The sequence below is a fragment of the Crocodylus porosus genome, unplaced genomic scaffold (assembly GCF_001723895.1).
Source record: "Crocodylus porosus isolate Cpor-Errol unplaced genomic scaffold, CroPor_comp1, whole genome shotgun sequence".
Classification (NCBI taxonomy): domain Eukaryota; kingdom Metazoa; phylum Chordata; order Crocodylia; family Crocodylidae; genus Crocodylus; species Crocodylus porosus.
Genome location: NW_017728907.1, coordinates 32,306,342 through 32,330,684, shown reverse-complemented (window position 1 = coordinate 32,330,684; position 24,343 = coordinate 32,306,342). Strand labels below are relative to the sequence as shown.

At 38.6% G+C, this 24,343-nt stretch overlaps 1 long non-coding RNA gene across 1 annotated transcript in view; it reads left to right on the top strand.

Annotated features, from left to right (window-relative positions):
* The first annotated feature begins 16,672 nt into the window (after nucleotides 1-16,672).
* The window catches only part of LOC109307264, a 13,273-nt gene continuing 5,602 nt past the window's right edge, over nucleotides 16,673-24,343 (top strand). Inside the window, exons 1-2 of the long non-coding RNA XR_002100218.1 lie at nucleotides 16,673-16,689; nucleotides 22,099-22,102. This is a non-coding gene — a long non-coding RNA (uncharacterized LOC109307264). The remainder of the gene's footprint in view (nucleotides 16,690-22,098; nucleotides 22,103-24,343) is intronic.

The window sequence follows — 24,343 nt, the reverse complement described above, 5'->3', positions numbered from 1 at the left end:
ATTGTCAATACTCTCTGGAGGAGTAATTTAGCCTCTAAAAAGATAATCATCCAGCTTAGGGATAGCAGAATTAAATTTACCAGGGAGCGAGAGAACTGCTGAAATAGCGTGTTTTCCTTGTCCATCCTGTCCTTTCTCAGGAGAGAAAAGGATAAATGAAAAGGAAAAAAATCCTTGCTGCTTATGTTTTTTCTGATATAAGGAACATTTCAGTGAGTCCCTTGTCTCAGGTTTAAGACCCTAGGGTTAAACTGATGGAAGTTAAGATTATTGGAAGGTTGATTTTTTTTGCCTCAAAAGTCTGATTTTGACTTTTGGTTTGGTAGGTCTATCTATTCAGCTTAAAAAATGAGTGCTGAAAAGAGGCCTGAGATCTGCACATGCTCAGATTCCTGCAGAGACCCAGGGAGGTGAAAGCACATTTGAAAAGGTCTATTTTAAATGTGTGAGGAATGAGTAATTGCTGGAAAGTGCAGATTACTAGAAGAACAAGCATTTTATATGCTGTGTTACAGACAGATCCAGCACTTGTGGAAGACATCTGTGGCAACAGTCTTTCAGTGGGTGACATTTATGTACATGATAAAAAGACAGGACCTCTTAATGTAAAATTTACAGTCAGTTTTCTAATGTCATAAGGCTTGTTAGGTTTTTTAAAAAAAATAACTTTCATTTAATAAATGTAACTCCCTGTGTTTAGGATCTCAGTATGCAAAAGGATAAAGCCACTGGTTTAAGATAAAATTGAACATTAGATTTGGGATTTCTGTTGGGAGGCAAAGCAGGAAACTGCCTGGCCAGGAAATCTGGCTCTAGATAGCACTGCTCAAAGGTCTTTGCCTAAACCTCCCCTGATTCAGAGCTTAGGCCTGGACAGGAGCTACTATCTGCAGCAAGGCTGAAAGTAAGCGGGGATGGATGGAGCTCACCATGGTCATGCAATAGGAGACATGGCTGGGCGAAAATTTTCTTTCACCCTTAAAGTAGGAAGAGGGGAAAAGAGAGGGACAGTAAGAGCAGAAGCAGAAGGGAAACATGATGGCTACCTGCATTAAAGTGAATTAAGCAGAAGAATAAGAGGAATAAACACAAAGACAGAAAAGCAGGTGGAAATCTGGAGAGGAAGGTGAAGAGAAGTATTGACGACAGGGATGCGAGGGAAAGAGGCTGCCTGACAGAGCAGAAAGCGTATGAGGACAGAGCAGCTGGAAAGCAGGGACTGCAATCCACCTTGTGGTGGACGTGGGGACCGCTGGCCAGGATCAACTTGCAGAAGCACAACCTCAGGCTGCCAAGCGCCCCTTCTGGCAGGGCAGCTGTGCCCTGCCACCTGCCCACAGCATGCCAAGCAGCTTCCACGTTTCCACTTGGGGCCACCAAATGCTGCTGTGGAACTTGGGCCGTGTGTATGCAATACGAGAGGTGTGTGTGCACAACACTTTAAAGCAAGCTAAATGCTTTTGTACTGCTTTAATGGTGTCAGTGTTTGCATGCCTGGGCGGCATATGGCGCATTCATTACAGTCGCTGTAGGAAATTTGGTGGCATAACACGCCTTAAATGACTTGAGGAGGAGTTTTAGTTTGCTACCCCTACATCCATGGAACGAAGCACCGAGCTGCATGCAGCTTCACAGCTTTGGAGGAAGCCCTTAAGGCAGCAGCCCGGGAAAGCAGGCTCCACCCAAGAAAAGCAGCGAGCCTGATTTCCCCCCCTGGAGCCTGCCTGCCTGCCTGAGCTGTGCAGGGCCCGGTGCTTGCCTCTGCGGCTGCAGTCCCCCCTGGGCCCGCTCAAGCCAGGTGCCTGCTGGTAGGTGCCACCTGGGAGGGGCCTGCCACTGCCATGGAGGGAAGCACCAGCCCCCCCCCCCAGCCCAGGGACCACTCTGCCTGCTGCCAGCTCACCCTCCCCTCCCTGCTGGAGAGGCAGGTAAGTCAGCAGGGTGTGTGCATGACCCGGGGGGTTTAATCAGCCCTAAATTGAAGCGGTGTTTTTTAAAACCCACCACTTCAATTTAGGGCCCCTATTTCATCTACGTATGCCCTTGGTGTCCAGCCTGTCCATTTATCACCCCATGGCTGCACCTCCTGCTGGGTCCCAGTGAGGGGCAGGGAGGTGGTGGTGGCAGGTGATGGATAGATTGGCAGAGTGGAAGGTGAGGAAAGCCAGCATTAGTCCCAGAGGACCTATACTGCACCCACACTCCCATAGCACCTCAGTACCACTCACCACAGTGCCCACTTACCTCAGTGCACACCTGACAGGTGTCCCCATGACAGCACCCAGCTACCCCCTAGGAAGCACCCGGTGTGCCTGTAACATTATGAACACCTGATGCCTCATTGCAACTTGTGCTTCAACCGCAGACTCATCTCCCAGCTACTCCCATGCTCCACACACATCAGCATGAGTCCCTTTGTCCTCACTCCCTCTTGTGTGTCCCTGGGTCCCAGGGCCTTGCCCAGGTCTCTTTACAGTCTCCCAGCTTCCATGAGCCCTAGTTTAGCCGCAGCATTGCTTGCTGACTAGGCAGAGGGCTTTCATTTATCAAGAGTTACTAGGCAAAAAATAGTTACTGACAAATTAAATGAGGACTTTCCATTCTCTGTGAGTGCTCTGGCAATGTGTGCATGTGGTATTCTGCAACCTAAGTGCATCCAGGTTTGCGGTTTGGGGAATTGTTAAGTAAATTTTTGTAGGTTGCCATATCCAGTCTGCCTCAAAGACGGCACGATTCTTCAGTCCCATGCAACCTTTCAAAAGAATGAAAATGGCAATAATTGTAACTAGGGTTGGCTGATCTGAATGAAATTTAATAAAGGCAGCTCACTCTACTAGTGTTTCTGACAGGTGATAAATGTCTTGAAGCCCTGAAATTCAGCCTCTGTCTCATTTCCTTATTTGCAAAGATAAATGTAGTGTTGACAGCACATTATTAATGGAGTATGTTCCCATCCTCAGGAGCCAATCTTGAACCCCCTCCCACCCCGCAGGATCAGAGAAGGTTTTGCATTGTGGAACATGTCTGTTTAGGCATCTCTGCTGCCAGCTGGGGAAAGTCTGTGGGTGGTTTGTGTTGGGTATGAGGGGAGGGAGAATAACTGATTTCTGAGTATATGATCAAAGCCCTTCAGTCTCACCCATCCAGTACCCTTGGGTGTTGCAGTGGGAAAGGGAAGCTGTGGGAAGAGGTCTTCCCAAAGTGCATTCTTTTTATTCAGTATATTGACTCCAGGATTTAGTCCAGAGTGACTGAGATGCATTTTTCTGAAAGCAGATCCATTTTTATATTAATTTGGGATTAATAGTCTGTAATGCTTATCATAACATTTGAATGTTTCTTTCTGGAAACTACTGCTTCCTATTGTTTATTTATGAATTAAATCACATTTAATATGTTACGGTTTACGTAGGCTTTGTTTCTGCAAAGACATATGCATGCACCTACTGTTCATGTGTGAGTAGCTTTGTTGAGTTCAGCAGCACTACTCACATATTTCAAACTAAACGTGCGGGATTAGGATTAGTTTGAATTGCTTCAGATGGCATTCTAGGCTTACTGACTATATATAACTGAAATGTTATGGTTAGCAATGTTTTTGTTTGGTGCCTAATGTATTTTTTAACATTCGTAAAAAATGTATTTATTGTACAATTATGCATAAACCTAAAGTTCCTTTTGAGGCTACTAAATAGTATTTTAATTAGGCCGGCAAAATTGCTTTTGGCATACCTCTAAAGTCTTTATTATCTATTTCTATTAACAAAATAGTAATCAACATTAAATACTAAAATGTAACCAAAGTAGGTAATATTTTTATTAACTGGAGATAGATAATGAACATGCCCTATACAAAGATTTGGATTAAATCTTCTGAGATGATGATGATAGTGTTTTAATTAAGATAATCCTTATTTGCATCAAACAAACACTATAGCTACTTAGAAATTTAAGACCTTAGTGATGCATTATTAGTGCATTACCTCAACGAATCTAATAGAGATTTAATACTTGTATTTGAAGTAGCAATCTTTCATAAATTAAGAGCATTTGCATAGTAAATTTTAAATATGTTGTTCTTTGCAGTTTTATACAATGAAAGAAGACATTAAACATTAAGGTTTCATAATTTTTATAGTGCTAGGGATGTATGCTTTGTTGTTAAACTAATCCTCATTTTCATCCACACATAAGATAGAAGGGTCCAGCCTTTACAACAGTGTAATATATGTATATTCACTCAGTTTCTTTGCTAAACCTCTCCCCGCTGGTTTACATATGTAAGGATATCTTAGTAGTCAAAACGAAATTTTTCAGACCATTCCACTGGATTTTATAGCAAGGTTTTAAAATAATGTTTCACATAATCAACAGAAAAGATATATATTTTATTAAATTATAAATCATAAATTATTCTGAGCTCTGCATTAGGAACACAGAAAAGATCAGCCTAAATGTTTTGAAATTGTGATCTAGGCAGAAGTTGCAGTATTTGGTAAAGAATGCTGTAATTTATTGATATAGAGGACTATATAAAAAGGCAACAAATAGCTGATTTTAATAAAATAACTAAACATTTCATTTGTGTAATACCTTTAAAACAACTGTCGACATTTTGATAAAGCAAATGCAGAATATATTTTAAAGTTAGTCTTTAATGTGGTTTCTGAATCTTATTACTTAATTTTTAAGTTATGCATATTTTCTAATTAGCAAAAGGAATAAATACCATAACGGAGAAGAATTGTCTCATTGAGGATTGTTTCCTCTTGCACATTGCAGTACTAATAGACTGTTACTCCAGTATTTTGGGGGGCTTTAGTAAGAGCTGTTGTGAGAATCTTAGAGTAGTGAGGAAGGCTAATGTGTACGCTATGCAGAGGCCTGAAGGTTGCTTTTACTTGTGTTGGCTGGTCACAATCTCAAAAGGTTTTTATGTAAGCTGAGATGGTTGATTCATATGGATATACTAGTCATGCTTGCTACAAGGAGGAAGAAACAACTACTCAGCTGGCTCTATTTCATTAAAGGAACGCAGCTCCCCTGTCTCTGTTAAACAGGCAAGATTCTTTGGGTAGATGCGATATCTTTTATTAGACCACCTGAGTAGTTGGAAAAAAGTTCTTAGCAAACTTTCGGGCACAGTCACCCATTGTCAGGCATAGGGGTTTCTGCTGGTCTGAGACTCCAAGAGTGACTGCACCCAAAAGCTTGCTAAGAACTTTTTTTCCAACTACTTAGTTGGTCTAATAAAAGATACCACATCTGACCAAAGAACCTTGCCTGCCTATGTCCTTAGACCAACATGGCTACAACCAAAAACCCTCTTAATGCAGGCATATGGCAGAAAACTGGTATAAAGCAGGTTGGAACTAGGTTCTTGTATCTTTGTGCTTTTTAAAATCCTTTTATTGATGCTGTTTTTTCTGCTTCCCTTAGGGCACTGGCTGTTTTCACTCTAAGGAAAAGTATCCTGATATTCAACCTTTATTTTTTCTTTGCATAATTTAACCCCATTGCTCCTCTAGGGATCATCCTAAAGAAGCACTCTTTCTCTCTCTTTGGGATGTACAGCCATCAAACATAGCAGCTTTTCTCCTTACAAACAGAAGCCTACCAACAAGCAAATTACAGAGTGTTGTTCTCACTTTGAGCTTTCTTCCCAGCATAACAACCCTGACAATAAAGCAATGTGATACCATAAATGGACCTAGGAGAATAATCCTATCAATAGTTTTGTTTTATCTGTACTCAAGCTATTTAAAAATGTTACTAATGTCACTGTGACTGAACAAGTTACAGGGTGTTCCTAATATCTCAGATCATTGGCAATGCGTAGAGGGTGCATGCAGGTGCATGTGCACCCCCTGAGATTAGCGGTACACCTCCTGCAAAAAGTGCCACTGACACTGCCAGCAGCACCTGCAGGTGGTCACCACTAACCCCCTGCCCACCTTTGCTGCCGACACTGCTGGCGTCGTCTGCGGGTGTTTCCTGATTGCCACTGGCCACCATCGACACAGCTGGCGGCATCTCTAGCTGGTTGCTGACTGCTGGTTGGTGTTCACCACCCCCTCATGCCCCCCACAGAGGACACCATTGTGGCTACCTGCGGGAGCTCCCCATTCACTGCCACCACCTGTAGGCCACTGCCAGGCCTCACCAATTTCCGAGGGGACTCAGTGTTCATGTCTCAGATGATGGATACTGTAGTGGTCACAGACAAATTTCTCTTTAGGGATGGACTTAAATTGTGACAGATTTTACAATCCTAATTCAGTCAGTATAAGAAACTTGACATACGATCCCGTATTTTATTGAAGGCGTAAAGAAGTGCTATACAGAAGAGAGCTATGCATCTGTCACAGGCTAGCTGGGCACTGTGAGTGTATCAATTCTATCGCAAGCCAACTGGGCTGTTTGGTTCAGTTTCGGATCGAGGGGACAAAGTTGGGAGTGAAGTAAAGGCAAATTTATTAGAGCTTACACACACAAAACAGTTAACAGAAAGATAAATGTGATAAGCAGATAACGCAGTTTTAAAGAGCTAATAGTAAATAATAACATAATAACAACAGATAGACCAATTCTGTCCCAGGTCAACTGGGCACTGCAAGGGTATCAGCCATTGGGCTGTTCAAAACAACAGATAGACAGACATGGGTTGGCAACTTACCAATAGTCCCTCAATGCCTAGGTACGTGTCAAGTGATTCCAGCGAAGTCAGGCGTCCCCAATCAACGCCGTCAGAGGGATTACTGGGGAAGGTCTCTTGATCAGGATCCGATACTCAATCACACGAGGAGTCCAGGGTCTGGGCGTGGAACAGAAATGACCATTCTGTTCCCTTCTTCCTGCTGGTCACCTGATGCACACGCTTTTTATACCTAGTCTTATGCTAATCTGTTGGCTTTAGAGCCACTCACAATCTTGCCCTATAGCTTTTACCGGATGGGACTGAAAGGTGTTAAAAATTATCATAAAAGGTTACTACCTAGACTCGGGTTTATCTAATAAGCAAATTACAATGCAGCACCTTTAGGTTTGAAATTGACATTGCTCTGCCTAAGTCCCAACCCCTTTTAGGTTTTCTCTGAATATGCTTTCTTGGGATGTAGTTTCTTGGAATGTGTTGGGTGTGCCAGCCAGTTGGATCCAGTTTTTTATTGTCAAAGCTGAACCCTGAGCAGAAACTGTTAGGTCAGCTAATCTCGCAGCTACAGCTTTGCCTATGGGGCCCAGTCAGTTCCACGAACAGTTAATTTTATCATTTTGGTTAAACTTATGACAGACAAGTTAAATTTGTGGGTTACAAACTTACAAGCTTTATATTAGCTAATGTTACCTATTTAGGCAAAATACCAAATGCTTCCAAGAAGCACGTATTTATTGCTTATTAATCCCTCTGGTTCTGGCTGTTACAGCATCACAATGGCCTAGTTTCCTTGCCTCTCTGCTCTGCTTATAAGCAATCTTCTCTTTAGAAAAACAGGTTTTCTTTTATGCTCATTTGTGCTTCTTCCTTTCAGTGTCATTAACAGTCAAAACTACAACATTTATTTTATTTGCTACCTTTTGGACACTGGAACGGATTTGTCTCTAGTCCTTGTTTACTTCAGCATTCCCTAAATTTATGATGAAAATTACATGTTAGTTTTTCCTTCCTTCATAGAGATACTACCCTTTTGTCACAGAAGTGGAAGATCTCAGCTGTGGAGATCAAGGGTTTGTAAACTTTATAGATAGCATGTTTTAAAGTCTTGCATTGATGAATGGCTCCAGGACTTGAAATAAGAGTAGCAAGTCTAATAGTGTGAGTCATTGTGCTAGGTCGCTATGTCTTTAGAAAATTTGTGTGAACTGTTGGCTGAAAGCATTGACAATTTTCCATTAGTAATGAATTACAGTAGTAATTTCATTAATTTCTTCACCTCAGTCAGGATATGTTAGTGTAAGTTGCTTAACCAAGCATCAGAGGAACCATTGCATTTAACCTTTAGTCCTCTCCTGTGTAACCAGGACCAGTTAAGAAGTAAATTAGCGTAACATCCCTTTAAAAAAATTACTTTAGATAAGCAGCGGACATAATTTTTGCCTGTTTTTAATTTAATAGCAGGTTTATGGTTTTATGCAAAACCATTCACATTACATCTGACCCTCTGGGAGCTGGGTTTTTTCGGCTGTGTAATTTGGTGTCTTTAATAATCTGCTGTCTGTTAAATCCAGCACAGGCTTGATTAATGAATTGTGATGAACCAATGCATTAATTTACAGGTTTGGTCTAATACCCTAAAAGGCTACATCAGTGCTTGCAGTTATTAATGCTAATAAACTCGAGAGAAAAAGCAATGTGAGGAGGGGTGAGGGAAGATAATGTGTGACAGGTCTGTCTTTATTCAAACACTGATGGCTGGAGCTACTTTCCTAATGAAGGGATGTAAAGGCCTTAAACAGAACACAAGATCAAACCAAGACCAACCTGATTCTGTTGCAAAATGCAGAATCTCCAACTACATGTCTGTTAACCAGTGCAGAACTTCTCTTCTAACAAGTCCTTAATCAACATAGTTCCATGTTACACTGTCAGCTACCAGATAACATACCGCTTTGGTATCTTTTGGTACTAAAACTTTGACTGAAACACACTACACTGGCTACAAAATTATGGCTAAGTCACTGCAAAATTCTGATAGATTTGAAAAAAAGTGCATTCAATGTAAACAGTTTGATTTTGGTTTTCAAATAAGATTTGCTGTGAAAAGGAGACCACTTTCATAAAATATATTGTGACTTCTGAGATTTTTTTTATGGTGATTTGAACAAATCTCCAAGCATAACAACAAATGGATATTTTTATGGTGTGAATTTTTGAGTTGCAGGCTGTTCATCTGTTTATTCCAGCCAGTGATTCAGAATGCACACTTTTGGAGTGCATTTTTAATACTGGTGCAGTGCAACAAAGGAAACTGTAATTTTATTTTTTGAAAGAAAGAAGTAGTTGCTACAGGACCAGAACAAGGGGGAGGGTTCAGGGCATCATGCTGGTGTAAAACAATGATAAAAAAGAGTGTTTGATGCTGAATCTTTAAATTTGGAAAGCAAAATCCTAGTTCAGAAGTGTAAAGGAAAAGATTTTATTCTGTCATCCCTTGGGTATTATCACACGATATATGACTTCCTCAAATTACAATTCCAACTCTGGCTCGTTATGATAAATATAATCTAAGAATTATTATTTCAGACATTGATGTATCCATCTTTCTGTCTATTAAATATAAGATGATGTTTAAAGCCCATTTTAGCAATCATGCCTCAGGCATTTTCTTTCTAGTAGGGCACAGGAATTTTCACTTGTCCTTTAGATAAATGATGCTGATCTAGAACTGGCATCTCATTGTCTTAATTCTAGCATGTATGACACTAAAGCAGCACTGGAAGTCATGGAATGGCATACAGAAATCAACATTATTTTTTAGGCTGAACAAAACATTAGTTACAGCTGGTATTGCATCTTTCACTTCCTTACTCTTAGGGAAAGAATAATCTCTGTTATATCTCTTCAATTTGAATAGGATTCAAAGCACATGATCATACTAGATACTGTACCTGAGGCAATCTGTTTAGACTAGTGATAATTACATGCAAAAATCATTCAACAATGAGGCAATTAATGCTGATGAACTTTAATAAAGTCAGCTGTCAGCAGTAGATATTGCTGGTGAATTTTCTAATCCCATATTTACAATCCTTTGAAATTCCCTTATGCTTCATTCCATAATAAATTCCTGTTTAATGGGATAAATAGACCTTGGAAATTTTACCATCCAAACAAACATTGACAATAACATTTCTAAATCTTTCACAAGTCTCAACAACGTCAGAAACCAATCTAGCTATTAGATTTACTCAGGTGATGTGTATTTACCAAAGAAGACAAGAGACTGAACACAACGATTCCCTCAACTGTTCCAATAGAAGAGAGAGAGAGAGAGAGAGAGAGAGAGAGAAAGCAGGACTTAACTTACTTTCATTGTTGATTAACAAGCATTAAGCTATGAGTCTGTAGCTAGATAACTTACAACATCCTATATATATATCTCACGTAAGTGTATGTGCACGTGTGTATATACATGCACATATAATGACATATATCGTTACATGCTATATATATATAGGATGCTGTAATGTAAAGACAGTAAAAAATAGAAATCTGTAAACCAGTTAATATGGAGGATTTTCTGAGTTCTGGGATATGTCCGAAAGTATGCTATAGTTATGTCTTGTGAAATTCAAAAGAAGTTAGTGAATCCCAGTTTCTTGTTTGGGCGAAGTTGTTTTCTTGTTGGAAAGCTTCATTATAAAGGGTGACTTCTGCTGTAAAGTGTTTAAAGTTAAAAATCTGAACAATACTAATATTGGATGTAGGAATGATTTATATGTTAATGTATATAATTGGGTGATAGGGTTTAAAATTATAATTTTGGATATAGGAATGACATAATTTCTAAGTCTAAATTAATCTAATGCAAAACTAACAGATATATCCAGTATCTTTTTATGTATGTATATGTGATGACTTTATTTAAATAATGTATTTTAGTTTCGGAGAAAATGTGTGTTCTAAATCAGGGCAAACTGGTTCTGGAATGGGACGTACCTAGAATTTGAGGGGAAACAATAGTTAGGAAAAATCCTGGTATATTTTATAAAACTGTGTTTTGATAAATGCTAACTTTATGAATAGCAACCAATGTGTGCCAGCCCTGGGTACAGCAGTTGCAATTAGTAAAGGTTAGTAGCTGAAGACAAGGTTACAGTTTCTTCTGGGGTTAGGACTGGGAATGAGTTGGTTTTGATAAGCTTTTGGACTTTTTTTCCAACTAACAAAAATTTTATTTGATTAGATAAACTGACCTTGCAAAACGCCTGCCACTTAAGATCCTGTGGGAATGGTTTGAGAAAGAATAACTAGAAAACAGGCATCTTCAAACATTACCTATGGCCTGCAACCAATCCCATAGAAGGGATTGGTTTAATCATGGGATTCTTATCTGAATCTTTACAAGTACTGGGGAGAGTATGGCTTTGATCTATCTCTTTTTTTTATTGTGTGTGCATTTTTGGATCAGGAGGAGAGGATGGAAATGGGAATAGAGCAAGGAGCCTGGGGGAGACTGAGGGAACTTGGGAGAAGAGAGAGAAATAGAAAGGCAAAGGAAACTTAAGGAGTAATTAAAAGCAGTTCAGCAAGAAAGAATAGCATTTAGAGATACAGCTTCTTGTCCTTTACCAGCTTTAGGACAAATATGTCTCCAGTGAATGTGGTCCCAGCCATGAGGGCTGGAAGTGGGATCGCAGCTGTTTTAAAACAGCAGAATTTTAAATTATTCTCAAATTGACATCATAGTAATTGAGCTAAAATCTGCTAAAAGGTGGTCAACACGAGAAGTTTCTGGTCATCCAGTACCAATAGCATTTTGGTCAGTTTGGAGTGTTAGCACCATGGTGTTATCTTAGATGACCTTGCAATCCTAAACCTCATCAAAAGCAAATGCCTGACAAGGAACTGGTAAAAGATTCCTCTGGGGAAACACAGAAGTTGTTTTCCGTGGTAGTCTGAAGTCAGGCTGCTGGTAGAACAGACTGGCATCTCTCAGACTAATTGGTTCAGAAAGTCATGAGTTTTCATAGGCAGTGACATACTTCAGAAATGCTTTGTCTTAACTGTGACAAAATAGGCTTTTGCCTAGAAAAGCTCATACCTCTCTGAACCAGTTAGTCTTTAAGGGTACCTATACACATGACAGACTCCTGCTCTGATGTGTGCTAATTAGTTGCTTTCAGAGCTGCTCTAATTAAAACACCTCCCCCACCCTGGAGAACATGTATAGATACCCTACCTTCTTCCTGTGGGGAAAAAAGAGAACATTGTCTGAGAAAAAAAGAGAAGTATTGTAATGGAAATCTGAAGGGCAGTCTATTGCTTATTTATGCTGAAGTTGAGCAAAGTCTGGTCCTTTGCTTCTTAGTAATACATACAGTGTATACATAGGTGTACATATACATGCATATATAACATTAATTTATGTGGTGGTATGCAACAGGTAGACTGTTCCAGATGGGCAACTTGCCTCATGTATCATTTATACATAGACTTTTTTTCCAGCGACTCACTGAAGATCTGCTGCTTCCAGGCAGACTCGATTCATGGAGTCTGCTCCACTTGTAAGCTGAGGTGAACTGGACTGTGCCGTGTGCAGTTGTATAAGCAGCAAAATGCGTGTCAGCACGCAGACTATGGCAGCAGTGCGCTTTTGAACTATAGCACCTCTGAGATGTTTTAGTTCAAAAGCAGCATCACCACCATTTTTTCTGTGCTAATGTCCATTTTGCCACTTATACAATTGCATGCGTCACAACACCAGGAACTTTTCAAAGCGCTATGACACATGCATGTGTAAAAATGCATATAGAGCTATATTATAAAATGCATATAATTTAAAGGCACAAGGCACCATTGAAAGTTAAACATATAAGTTGGTATATGAAGCCGATACTTAGTATCTTTCAGTAGCATCCTTCATTTTCCTGATGTCTTCAAAGCATCAATGATTGACCAGCTAATGCCGTGAAACTTTAAAAAATATATGTATCTTGGAGTTTTTGTAGAAAAACTGCCAGCAGTTCAATATTCTCAAATGTAGGGAATGTATTTAAATACTGGAGGTCTTTTTAGATTATACTCAACAATCTGCATATATTCCATTCTTCTGATGTCAGATAATATCAAAATTGATGTAAATGGCATTTTGTGGAGTTGTACAGTCATATGCATTTTTGCTTACTTTGAAAGTATTATTGCAGTATACCTGTAGCTTCAGGTTTTGGATTGCACAGAAGTGAGTTTCGTTCTCTTTCTTTTGTGTACTTTTTTGGTTTCTTTGTTTCTCATTTCATTTTTCTTGCTTTTTGCCTTATGTGTTTGGTAATTAGGTTTCCTAAACAGGGGCATATTTTTAATTCTATATAATTATTCTTAAATATCAGATTTCTAACAACATATTGTAGCGGTGGTTGGCCTAGCTTTGTACAAAAGAAACAAGGAGAGACAAGGGAAATGTCTGTGTAATTCTGCTGCCAGTATTTCCTAAGCATCCTGAAAGGGCACAAGCTGTTCTTCTGAGTGCAAGAGACTCGGTACCCTTGCTGGAATTAGTAGCTGCTTTCTAGCCCGTGAATCACTGCTTCATGTGCAGAGACAGGAAGGCAGGGGTAGGAGGCAACATAGGTTGCTTGTGGCCATTCTTTTACCTCTTAACAAGAAGAGATTTGCTAGATTCTCAAACAAAAGGGACCCTTCTGATTCTCTAGCCTTACTTCTGGGACTGACTGGACATGGCACGGATTTCTGGCGAGTGCCCGCAGGCTTCTGCACGGCTCCTTGCAGCACCTACTGCTGGATGGTACCTGCCTTCTTTCCTTCTCTGTGAGTACACAGGTCGGTAGTACTTTGGACATTTTGGGGGTGTAGGAGAAGGGAGAAGGTAAGAGAATTCACATCAAGGAGCCTGATTGACATAAAGATGTAAGATCTGGGATTAACGTGACCCTTCCTGGTAAATATATTGGCCTTAGTAGCAGTGCCCTTAAGCATGCTGCACTATTCTGGATGGGCTACCTCCTAAACCGAGGAAGTGTAACTGTTTCTGTGTCAGTTAATTAGCATAGGGGTGAGCTAATTGGCTTATCACTCAGAAGTGCTAATTAGCCTGCCAAGAAGCACCCTGTGGATGCAGATACATTCCTGTGTTAAGAGGCAGCCCATTCAGGGCAGTACAGCATGCTGGGGATTGCTACTGCCAGGCCTGCTCAGTTTATTGTATACCCATAGCCTTAGCAAGTTTTCAAACCTGGCAATCAAATGTCTGCAAGAGCTGCGCTGTCCTCTGGGTGCACTCATGGTCCCTTTTGATGTCAGGTGACTAACAGCTGTTAATCTTGGTGATAGGACAAACCAAGACTCTAGTTAGTGCTAAATGTAACTTTATTCACATTGTTTACTTTCCTATCATTCTCCATTGCTTTAGTGGAATCTTACAAAGTGGCTCCTTATTGCCCTGGAAATTGTTATATCTGATCTCACTGAACTTTCTAAATAATATTCAAACTAGTTTGTAATGAGAAAGTTCCCAATCTTTCCTTGGGCACCCTAATGTTTTCTTGAACTGGAAAAAAGGGACCAGCAAGAAAAAATAACCAACCTTCTTTACAACTAAATTTGCACTCAAGCCCCTGGACGTATGAAGTTGGGATTTATTTGGGCCTGGGGAAAGGGCTTGGTGCATTCAAACAGCACATGAGAGATGTCATGCAGAATGGAATCTGAAAAGGGCACCAGGCACGGGGAATGGCTGATACCTGTGTACCTAGGTTTGAATGTATTTATGCATGAGATAATTCTTTTCATGGAGTTTGCCAATTAGAGTCCCTCCTTCATTTAAAAAGATGGATATTGTCTGAATAAGGGCTGGAGGATAGGGCCCCCTGTTTCAAATGCTTTTGTTTATAAAAACCAGTTGCAGAATGTGTGTCCCATCCTTGGATTTTCAGTATTGTTTCCACTTCATAAACTCTTGTTTGTCCATTAACGTCCCCTTGTTAAAAAAACCAAGATATTGTTAATCTGAGAATTTCGTAGGATAAAGCTATTTTGGGTATTTTCAGTTGTAGCTTTCAATTTCAAGCTCAAAACAGAGTCAGCTGCAGAAGCTGAAAATCCCATGGAAGTATGAAATGAAGGCCAAAATTTTACTAGACTTCCAAAAGGACAACCGAATGCAGAAGTGAATGGATTTAATTATGGAGTTTCCTCTGTAGCCTAACTATACCAGTATCATTTGTGGTGTCTGACTGAACTGGTATAAAATACTGTGTTCCTGGCAGGCAGTCGGGTTGGTAGAACTTTTTCAAAGGGGCACAAAAATGTAAACAAAGGGAGTGCGTTCTGCAGTGCTTCCAGCAACTTCATTTGAGCTCTTGTTAAAACCTGTCATTCTGTGGAGTGATTCTGAATAACTTTGTTTTTTTTGCATATTAGAGTTGTTTTGTATTTCTCATTTGCAGAAATGTGAAGCAGCATCTATCAGAATAGGTACTTAAACAAAAGCTCATAATAGGCTAGTGCTGGTTCAGTCTCTTGCTTTGACTTGAGCTGTGGCTACCATTATTCAAATGTATGTCCTTCCATATTATTTAGTAGATAATTATTGGTCTTCACGCATAAAATGAATCTGACATTCCAGACAGATATTTATTGTTGCATATATATTTTTTCAAAGTGACAACCACTGAAATTTGCGATGATTACTATGACAAAGGCCTGCATTTGTACATCCTGGAGGTCACATTCGCACACTGACCTGTCAGTAGCAACACTTCTGTGTTCTGTGCATATACAGTGGCAGGATTTGTCTTTTTAATACAGGCTTGGTATACTGTTTTCATTGTTGCTCTTGGTCTTGCAAGCAACAGCAATGCACAGCACTGTCCTTACAGTGCTCTCTTTTTCCACTAGGGGCTGCTGTTGAACTGCTATAGAAGCTAATGTTAAAAAAATCTAGAAGAAAAAGCTGACAGCTCTGCCTGACTTGGAGCAAGGCTTTCTAATGTCGCACATGGAATGTTTCGGAAGTGTCAGTAATAAATACTTCTATCAGAAATCCTCATATTCTATATAGCTGTATATCATACCCCAAGGAAAGCAATACAAAGACATCGCTGGCGGTGTCTAATTTTGGCTTTGCAAACTATGTGGAGGATGTCAGGGTTATTTTCCCATGTGTAACATTTATCTTCTTTCACAAACAAATGAATGCAGGGTTTTAATTAATTTCCGAGTGCTTCCCATGATGATTTTTTTACTCTAATATATTAATAAGATTTAAACTTTCCAGAACAGGCTGTGTGTTGAAAAGCCTTGGCTGTCATTCAGCCTTATCAATAATCTGAACATTACGGTGTTTACAGAGGACAAATAACATGCCTCCCCATTTTTTAAGCAGCATCAATGAGATTTTATCTCAGATGTACCATATATTAAAGAAAGCATTGTGTTACTTGATCTGCTTCCCCCCACCCCCACTGCTATGAGCTGAGCAGGAAGGTTCTTGTGTCCTTTTTGTATTCTGTATATAAAAGATTCTTAACTTTAAAAGTTCCAGTTTTTCAGAGCATCACAGTAACATTTTAAATGGGCCACCATTCAGAAAGGTTGATTCTTAGTTTAGGAGACAACTACTTGATGTGCTTTGCAATGTAATGGGGAATTAAGTGATTTCAGTTTTACTTTCATAAGACCAATATCCCACTGTTAATAGTTAATGAGGAATAAGAAATAAAAGACAAAACAAGGGCAAAAATTCCTGAGAGCATTCGTTGATTAGAATAAGAAGTGTAATATTTTACAGATTTCAACAGAATTAAAAAGGCAAATGAAAATGCCTTTTCTGTTTTGTTTTTTTTATTGAAAGCAAAGTCATAGGTAGATAAGGTATTGCTGCAAGATGCTTAATATAAAAAATTTACAGTGACATCAAAATCTATTTTCTAATAGTGTTCCCATGGATTCTTTTTTACATAAACTTTTAAGAAGTTGAGGGGGTCACAGTACAATTCTTTAAGGATTGTTAGGTAGAAAAAAATAATTATTTTATTTTTCATAATTTTGTTTTATCTGTTGAGTAAGTTTAAGGAAGTCAGTTAATAGCTAGGCTGTGAACATGTTTGTAGGTTAATGATTATATGTAGCTATCTATTAGTTGTATAGTCTTGTTAAAAATCTTTAACAAACACCTAAGCGGGTCTCATTAAACAGCCTTTGAAAATGGCAATAATGAAAGATTACTTTAATTTATAGTAATATCCTAGTTTAGTGAAAGGATTGTGTGGCATTAAACATTAAGAAAATAGTGTAACTGTTTTCTTTTTCAGTGTGGATAGAAATTCTATGCCACATTTTTTGTGAGCGCTTTAGAAGGCTTTCTAAAGTAACCCCTTTCATGTGGCCAGGTGGGAATTTCAGTAACAAGATATTAAAGAAGTTTATGCAGTTCAGTTGTCCTTATATGTTCCTTCTGCCTAGGCTCTTGGACGTAAGCATCACAGAGCCAATCATTTTAACACAGATCTCGTTTGACAGGTTTTGTGTTGTCCGATTCTTGAAGACTTGGAGTAGAAATGCTTCATACCTTAAATAGTTTTTTGTCTTTGGAGTTTCTTTTGTTGCATTTTGTTTCTTGACACCTTGTACATTAAATCAGTGGTTGTTTTATGGATGTAAAATGACAGCTGCTGCTTCAGAGTATGATTCTAGATACTGATAGAGTTGCCCTTGTCAAGCAGATAGGCTGCTATTGCCAGACCGAAGAACTGTATTGTATTATAGGCATGTCATCGGGACATGCAGCTTTAAACTGGAAGTTAATCACTAAACAGTCTTACATAAATTCTTCACTATGTTTCCTTCTATGCAAGAAGTAGACAGTCATACCTTATTTTAATTTTTATAACTTACTTCATTGTATTTTAATACTTTTCATAGGGTCTTGGATCTGCTTTAGGATTGTTTTGGGGATATGTAAGTGGTCACAGGAAAAGCATATTGACATATTTTTATGGTAAGTAGGAATCCCAAAGTTAAGCTGCATCTGATTCTCTAAACTCACAATACCATGAGAAATAAACAAACATATAAAGTGATTGAAAGATGACACTAGCATACTAAGGCAGTCTGCTTTATTACGTTGAAACTTCACCAACATTGACTGAAGTACTGCTAGGTTTTAATGACAAAATTTGGAGTAATTTAAAAGCATTTACATTTATATATTAGGAAATAAAACTGATACGGCAATCAGCAATCTTAGAGCAGGAAAGAAAATGCTGCTGTAGCTGGGACCGGTGCTGATTCTGTGGGTTATAAGGTAAACAGAATCCACTAAGCTGTGGATTCTGGGTTCGCTTTTCAGTTCTACCTAACTCTTTATAACTTTACAATGAAAGATTCAGAAATTGGAGCCAATTACCATAATATGTGATGGTTTGGTGGGAGCATGTTCTACATCAGACAGTTAAAAGGTTTTATTGCTATTAGGAGCATGTTAATGCCCTTGATAATGTCTCTAGTTGCTTTGTAATGTCTCTTGTTGAAGTATAGAATTCTTTTATCTTCTTATTACATTATGCAGAAACTTGAATTGAAAAGATATTTGCAGGAACATTTAAAGTAGTGCATCAATCAGTTTCAAAGAAGAGAAAATGTTCTCAGAATAGCTTATAAAAGGATAACTGTCAGTTTTATTTTGGATGAACAAAGAAACCGACGTAAAAGGCACTTTATTGTAAAAGCATACCGTGCAATTCAATAAATATTCCATATAAATATAAAGGAAAAGAAAGTTTGTAATTATCTGATGACTTAAATGTAATTTAAGTAATACTTTTAGCATACAGCAAGCAGTGAAAAACTCCTCTCCGTTCCAGTTTATTCCTAGTCCTAGCTCAAGCCCTTCCTAGGTGATAGTTTAAAGCATCCTGAAAATGACTTGAATGGGTAAGGCATGGTTATAATTTAAACATATCACGGAGGAATGTAAAACCCTTAACAAACTACCAAACTGCATTAGAAAAATACCATCAGCACCCACTTCTCACTCTTTTAGGTGTTTTTCTAAGCTTGATTTCTGATTATTCATTTCCCCCCTTCTCCCTCTCCACCCTTATAGTGTTTCTTACCTTCTTTAGCACAAGGCTATTTGAATATTTATACATTGGGATTGTAAACCTCTTATATGACTCCTATAACACTTTCACATAGTATCATTAACTAGGAAGCCAGTTGCAGTTATTTTTATTCTCTCAATCAGCAATACCTTGCTCAACCCCACAAAATATGACATTTTTAAAATTCTGTGCTGTACTCTGTGATACAGAGAAGACTTTTTGGTATTTCTTCACAAATGCTAAGGGCTGAGGATATTAATTTGTAAATTTGCTGGCTTTGCTTATGCTACAGATACTTTTGAGAAGAATTTTACTTTGTATGTCTTTTGGATCTATGCTGGCTTCAAAAATCCATCTTTTCACTCATCTTGACTTTCAGAGTAGGTGATATTTGAGATTTAATAATTCCAGGTTTATTTAATGAAAAATATTTGGTGCAATAAAATCATTTACAGTAAATATAGATATTCAGGTATGCAGACATATATCTAAACTTGTTTAACTGTTTTTCATTCCTACAACTTAAAAACAAAGAGTATTCTTATTTGAATATAGTTGCAAAATAAATATGCCTTGTTAATCTTTATTTAGCCACTTAGCTTCAGACTAGAGAACATTTTTACTCTGCTAATTTTTCAATTATTTAAAAATATATATGTTGTTAATAATTTCTTGGGTATATATGTTTGCAATGGAAATATTGTCAAAGACTAGCAATCTCTACTAAAAGAAAGCAGTGAGTTTGTATACATAACTTTATTTAAACTGAAATATTTTTACAGCATTGCTATTTCTACATATGGCATAACTATGTGGCATAATTCATTTAAATAATTTCCTCTCAAAGGGAAATATGTAAACTCTGGAGTAAATAGACGATGAGTGTTTACTTTTTCACTTTATAATGCAACCATTCCTTCCTTGCAGGCAAGCACCTTAGATCTCCATGCTTTTTTTTTGGCACTGGTCAAGTTACAGTATCCCTAAAAGAGCTCATTTAATAATAACAAAACTTCAAACAATTTCCAGAATGGAAGCTTCATAAGTTATTGAACCCCTGAGAAAGCAATAATTTACAACCAGCAAGTTCGTGGGTTGTACACATCTGTGTACTCTGCTTCAGAAAATAAAGGTTGTTACCATAGCAACTGCCACATAGTATGGAACATACGTTACTTATGAGATTCAGTGCTTCATGTTAAGAAATGTCTTCTTCTGGCTCCCCCATATGTTACTTGAATTTCTGCCCTTCTGTAGTGTTTGCTGGCATTTGTATTTTTTTTATCAGTATCGTTTTATTTTGACCCCTTTATTTTTATATTTGCTTTCTCTTCTTTTTGAAACAAAAGTCCTGTACATTTATATATTTTAAAAACTAAAGCATGTAAACACTAATGTATTAACAACGTTGTAAGAATGGAACCAAAAGTACCCTGTAAGCTGTTTACCAAAATGCAAACTATTTCTCTCAGTCTAATGTTTGTTCCTCTCCTCATTTGAGAAAATGGATTTATTTATCACTGCTTTAATTTTTTTTTCTGTCTTAGCTATTAATCAACACAGAGGTGGGGCAGGGAAGTACCTTAGCAGTTTCTTTATAAGCACACATCTACGGCATGGCTTGGGGAACACTTAGTGAAAACTTCTTATGCTTTGTGGCATGCACTTTTCAGGACATTGTGATTACTGTTGTAAAAGTGATATTAATTGCTTTTGTTATGATTGATAAGATTGATATGTCCCTAATGCACCTACTGCTGTGGTATCTAGCTGCATACAAATCCTTGATTTGATTCCATTTCAGAACAAGAACTAGACATGCATATCATGGATGTTGTGTAATTATCAAGTGCTACAGATGTTTGAATGGCAGCGCTGTTTGATTTATAGCTGGGCTGAACAAATAAAAAGCATAGACTCCAAGACCTTTCAGTCCAAAGGTAGGAGTGTGGGGAAAATACAGAACCAACTCTGAGAGCAGGTTGTCAGATTGCAAGTCAGAGCCTTGTAGTGTGTAAAGAACTGTACAAGCATTGAGTGGCATGTCATGGCTATAGGCTTAACTGAAATGTTTCATATAGGAGGTTTGGCTTTAAGAATAAAGGCCTTCAGTTTGGGTTTCATCATCTGGACAGTTTTCCCAGGTACTGGTTGGAGTGGAACAAGTGTGCAGACAGGTCAAAGGAAATGGTATGAAGGGAAGCTTGTGTGAGGCAAAAAAAGTTAGTGGGATTGAACGTAGTAGGAAAAGGAAGCACAGGGAAGGGTAACAGACAATGTAGAAAATGAAGAGAGTTTATTTTTATTTGTCTAATGGTAACACCAAGAGGCTCCAGCCAAGACCAGCATCCTCTTATGCCTGACACTTATGTGAATGCATGGTAAGTGGTAGTCTCGGTCCCAAAGACCTTGGAGTCTAAGTAGACAAGATTGACAAAAAGTATGAGGCAGAAAGTGTGAACCTTACACAGAAAGGAATAAGTAAGTACATACATTAATTCAAGGTTCTTGTCTTATGTCAGGCATCCAGGTTGTAGCCATATTGGTCTAGAGCAGGGGTGGCCAACCTGCAGCTCCGGAGCCACATGTAGCTCTTCAGACATTAATATGCATCTCCTTGAATTTTTGCACAAGCACACAGTGACCAGGGCCCATTTGGAGGACCATTTGGAGGTCCTTTCCAGTGCGGGACCATTTGGAAGCTGGTCACCATGTGCTTGTGCCAAGATTCAAGGAGACACATATTAACTTCTGAAGAGCTGCATGTGGCTCCGGAGCCACAGGTTGGCCACCCCTAGTCTAGAGGCAAAAGGAATCAGAACTCATGGTAGAGGTAATACCTTTTATTAGACCAACTTGTCTTATGTCTACACTGCAAAGTGTTGTGATTTCAGCTCACATAGAATACCTAACCTAGCTTTAAAGTAGTTTAACTCCAGGTACCAGTACTTGTGTATTTGTAATGCATATGTTTCGATACAGATTGCAAACCTGTCTGGGACTCTGGGTAAATATTTAGCTGCTTAGCTCTTGTAGCCTGAAAAAATTGCTGCCACTGCATAACTATCACTATCACATCAGTGAGATATTTGAAAACTACCTTGGGTTATGACCTGCAGTCATACCTTTGGCTGCAGTGCAGATTTATCACTGAATAGAGCTGCAAAAAAGGGGGAAGACAGACTTGAATCAATGGGGAAAAGAAGTGCCAACCAGGAGAAACCGGAGTAGTCAAGATGTAAAATTGCAGGAGCCTAGAGGTAATATCTTGGCAGTTGAGTTGGGAAGGATGTGACAGGTTTGGAAGATACTTTAAAGAAAAGTGATCATTTACAATGTATGATAGCTTCCGCTCTCTGGTACTCATGCAGCTTTGCTGATCTCACTGCAATTTTAACATTGTAAATGAGGCCAAAATTTATCTCATTTTGCATAATAGTATTCTTTATAGAGAAAATTCCTACCTCACTAAGTAAAGGCATTATTCCCTTTAGACCACAATAATTTCCAAATGGCACCTCTTTGTGTCAAATATGAAAAAGGTCAAACAAGGAGTTGTCGAAAATAATGAAGCTTTTACATTGAGTCTCCTAGTTTTACAGGCAGAATAATAACATTAAAATAAGAGAGAATTTTAATTGGTGAAAGAAAAGATAAACATCTTAGTTCTTGACTTGCTGTTAAGTTCATTTTTTCTGGTAGTCTCCACTTTGTTTTCCACTAGCAATGTAGAGGGCCATACATTTCCTTCTTCAAGTTGCATGCCATCAAAATCAGTAAGCCCTTCCTGCTTGGACCTCAGGCAAATCAGGCACCACTGGAATGTCTTGGCCCAGGAATATTCTGTCATTTTATTAATTCTGATTTATTTATGGCCAACATACTTAAGAACTGCCATCTTTTATGACACATCTCAGCCTAGAAGCTCTTACTGATTGCTCACTCGTTGTAGCCTGCAAGCACGAACCCTCCTCTATGCTTAGTTTACAGTACTGATTGCCATGTATGGACATTTCTAATTACTTTGGAGGCACTCCATTTTGTAGTGCATGCATAATTAGTTAGTTATTTACATTTTATTTTAGTTTCTTTTCTATCCAATGCACTAATGAAATCCCATTGTGACATCACAACCTTCCAGTTGAAGCAGGTCTTTCCTTAAGGGATCAACCACCCTTTTAAATTAATGAGCCTCTTTATAGAAACTGCTTCATAATTTTATTAGAAGTGTCTGTAAGGAAATAAGTAAATTGCCCAACTCTCTTTCTTAGGTTCTGAGCTAAAGTTCATTGAAATAAGAGGAAAAACTCCCATTGGCTGACTTGTCTTGGATCTGACTCTTGTCTTGAATTTTTGTCTTTGACAATGTTATAAGAAATGAAAAAAAGGAAAGGAATCATTAAATCTTCATGCACAGGAGGAAGAGTATATGTGGGAGGGGGAAGGAGAGAAGTGAGAAAGCTGAGTAGCAGTGGAACCCACTGAAGTGTAGGATGGGCTGTAAGAAAGAAGTGGTAGCATCATATTATTAACAAACAGGCTAACATTTATTTTTCTTTGAAGATTCAGAAGACCGTAGAAGTCAAAATTGCAGAGACATTAGGCTCCTATAAAAATGAGCTTCACTTTTGAGATATTATTTAGGGGGAAAAAAACTTGAACATCTTACTTCTCAACCTTTTTTGTAAAAGAACCTTTTATAATATTAGTAAAACTTTAAGTACTCTCTTCTTCCTCTGTTCACATCCTGCACATCCTTTTTTCCCTCTAAATGTAATTTGAACAAAAAATTGTTGCTAAGCAACAGTCTCATTCACATGATCTGAAATTGGTATACTTTCAAAGATTTGGAAGTTATCACAAGGAACTAGCCAGGTGTGCAACTTGAGGAATGGAAAGAGAATATGTCCAAAATGGAGCAGCATATGCATCTGCCAAGACAGTGGTTTTCAAACTTCCTAAAGTCATGGAATCCGTTCAGATAATTTCTTCTGTAGCAGAAACCCTACCCCTGCCCTAAAGATTAATATGGCTCCAAGTGACCTGATCTAGCAATGGTGGAACACCACCTCCTGGCCCACTCTGCCATTCCTCCAGTCTTTCTGTGGAACTCCTGATGGCATATCATAGAACACCAGGTTTCTATGGAACACAGTTTGAAAACCATCATGCAAGGAAAAAACTGGTCTATATAGGTCAGTGATGTTCATGTAATGCATACTTTGCTTGGAATACTGGTGTAGTTGCAGAAATTAAACTTGTCCTGGCTTCAGTGCATACAACTGGCCAAGATTGTGGGCATAGTAAAAGGCCTTTTTGCCTATAAATAACCACGGACAGTTCCTCCAGCACAGCGATACATGTATGTGTGTGCCTGCCTGCCTGCCTGCTAGGGCTATGTGAAGTTTCGGTAGCTGATTCGATTTGGAGGAGATTTGGCCCTATTTGGGGGCTGAATCTCTGAATCTGAATCGAATTGGGAGACCAAGTAAAAGCTCTGAATAGATTCAAAGCATCTTAATCAATTCGGAAACGCTTTGGAAAAGCTTTGGTTGATTTGGAG